Source organism: Macrotis lagotis, chromosome X, assembly GCF_037893015.1.
Source record: "Macrotis lagotis isolate mMagLag1 chromosome X, bilby.v1.9.chrom.fasta, whole genome shotgun sequence".
Taxonomy (NCBI): Eukaryota; Metazoa; Chordata; class Mammalia; order Peramelemorphia; family Peramelidae; genus Macrotis; species Macrotis lagotis.
The window spans coordinates 71,049,838-71,052,659 of NC_133666.1; positions in this window are offsets into that span (position 1 = coordinate 71,049,838).

A 2,822-nucleotide genomic window follows, 5' to 3' on the forward strand; every position below is an offset into this window, starting at 1 on the left:
TCTGTTGGATATTTGCACCAATTTTTTTATAATATTGGATGTTAGATCTTTATCAGATACCTTGACTATAAAGGGTTTTCCCCAATTAATTGTTTCTCTTCTAATTTGCACTGAATTTCCACATACAGAAATTTTTCAATTTTTTTGTAATCACAACAGTCTATTTTATCTTTTACAATCATCTCTATCCAAGTTCAAAATTCTCCCCCTAGCTATTGTTGTGATGATGTGACCTTTTATGTTTCAGTCAGGTATTGATTTTTAGTTTACTGTGTTATAAGGCTTAAATGATGATCAAAACCTAATTTCTGCCAGATTCACTTTTTATCAGTTAGAGGTGATCTTTTTGTCAAATAGGGAACTCTTTATCACAATTGTTGGTGACCTTCAGTTTACTGAAACACTGCAATGCTAAATTTCTTTGGCATTTTGTTTACTGAATCTGTACCCCTAATCAACTGGTTCTATTTTCTTAACCAATCTAAAATGATTTTGATGAGTACTGTTTTATAGCATAATTTGTGATCTCTTAATGCTAAGGCCTACTTCTTTCCTATCTTTTTTAGTACTCCTTCTTGAGATTTTTTTCTTCTTGTTTCTCCAGAATACCTTGGTTATTATTTTGTTGAATGTCTATAAAATATTCCCTGGGTGGTTTGGTATTGCACTAAATCTATAAGAGAATTAGGGAAGTATTAGCCTTTTTATTATATTTCCATAGCTCAACCATGAATAATTAATGTGTGTCTAATTATTTATGTATCCTATTATTTTAATAAAGAATGCTTTGTGTTTGTGACCATATACAAGACGCATATTGGGATCTATAAGGTGTTACTTAATATTTTAACTTAATATTCATTAGAGATCCTGATTCATATATTTACCTCTTTTATCAGCATCATATTAAATTAAAATTAATTTGGTATGATACTTTCTACACTTATTGCCCTAACATATATGTAGTACTGAAGTTAATTATAATTTAAATACTTTACAGAATTTACATGTAAATTCATCAGAACCTGTGTTCCTCCTTCCTCACTCTTGGAAATTTTTCTCAGTATTTCATCAATGAAAACTATATTTAAAATGAAATGGGTAAATATTCTTAAAATATCTAGTTTCACAGAAAAGGAAATAGAGAATTGAAATAGCCCATCTCTGGAACAGAAACTGAACAAGTCATAAGTGAATTAGTAAAGAAGAAAGAACACTAGGAAAAATGGAATTACAAATGAATATTATTAAATGCCTCCTATATATTGTGCTGCAAGAAATGATCAATGGGATGGTTTTCAGAAAAACTTGAGAAGATTTGTATATAGGAATGCAAAGTGAAGTGAGCAGAATTGGGAGAATTATTTCATACAGGAACAGCAATTTTGCAAAGATAAGCAACTTTTAAAGGCTTAGTAACTCTGATCAAAATAATGACCCAGTATGATTCCAAAGGAGTCAGGAAGAGGCATGCTATCACCTCCAGAAGAGAACTGATAGATTCAGAATATAGATTGAAATAGATAGAATTTTCTTTCTTTTAAATGCTTTTTTGAACATGAATGATGCACAAATGTGTTATGCATGTATATCTATCTCTCTATACATATATTTTCGTATATTTGTAAGGGGGTTTTGGTTTTCTTGCTTTCCCTTTGGGTGGAGGAGGGAAAAACAAGTATTGAAAATAAAATTTAATTAAAAAAGTTTTCAGAATTCTGATCAAAGCAATAACAAAAAAAGATGATGGACAAGAGTGTATAGAATGAGTTGTGTATTTTCTGACAGGGCAGATGTGTTGATTTATTTTGCTTGACTACATTTATTTACTGTTAAAGAAGGCTTTTGCTAGGAGATAAGGTATAGGGAGATGCCTTAGTGGTTAATGAAAGATTTAAAAATAGTATTAATACAACATTTTAAGATGTACTGAAGAAAAAATAGCATCAAAAGTGACACAAAGGGAATATAATTATTATTTTGTTAAACTAAATATATAGGCATATATTTTTTAAAACCTAAGACAAGTAAGAGAAACTTGCAATTTCTTCTACAGTCCTCTTATTTGTATTTTGAAATGTGTTTGTTGACTATTATATTCATAATAACACAGAAAATATAAAAACCCAACAAATATTTAAAGACATCTATTACATTTCCCTTTTTATGAAATGACCTTAAGACACTCCAATTACCTTAAACCAAGGATGCACAACAGTGTGGGTTCCAGAATTGAAGACAATGTTCAAGATGTGGTCAAATAACAGGATAAAGTAGCATGACTAGCACCCTCTTTCACTGTGGCCTAAGAACATAGTAGATTCTTTGCTATTGCCATGTAGTATAATTGACATGTATGGAGTTTGCACTTGGTTAAAACTAAAATCCACTAAAAATGGCACCATTAACCGAGGTCCACAACCCCAACTCCTCATTTGCATTCACCTAACATCTCTAATTAATTGCCAAGTACTGTCATTTAATTGCCAAGTACTGTCATTTCTGTCTTCTGATTATCTCTTGCTCAGATCTCTTTCTTTCACACAGATACCAGTCTAGGTAAGGCCCTCATCTCATTGCCTCCCCTTGAGACTACTACAATAGCCTCTTTTTAGGATTTTGCAAGGCAAATGAGGTTAAGTGGCTTGCCCAAGGCCACACAGCTAGGTAATTATCAAGTGTCTGAGACCAGATTTGAACCCAGGTACTCCTGACTCCAGGGCCGGTGCTTTATCCATTGCACCACCTAGCCGCCCCTACAATAGACTTCTAATGGATCTTCCTGCTTCCTGTCTCTTCCCAATCCAATTCATCTACCTGGT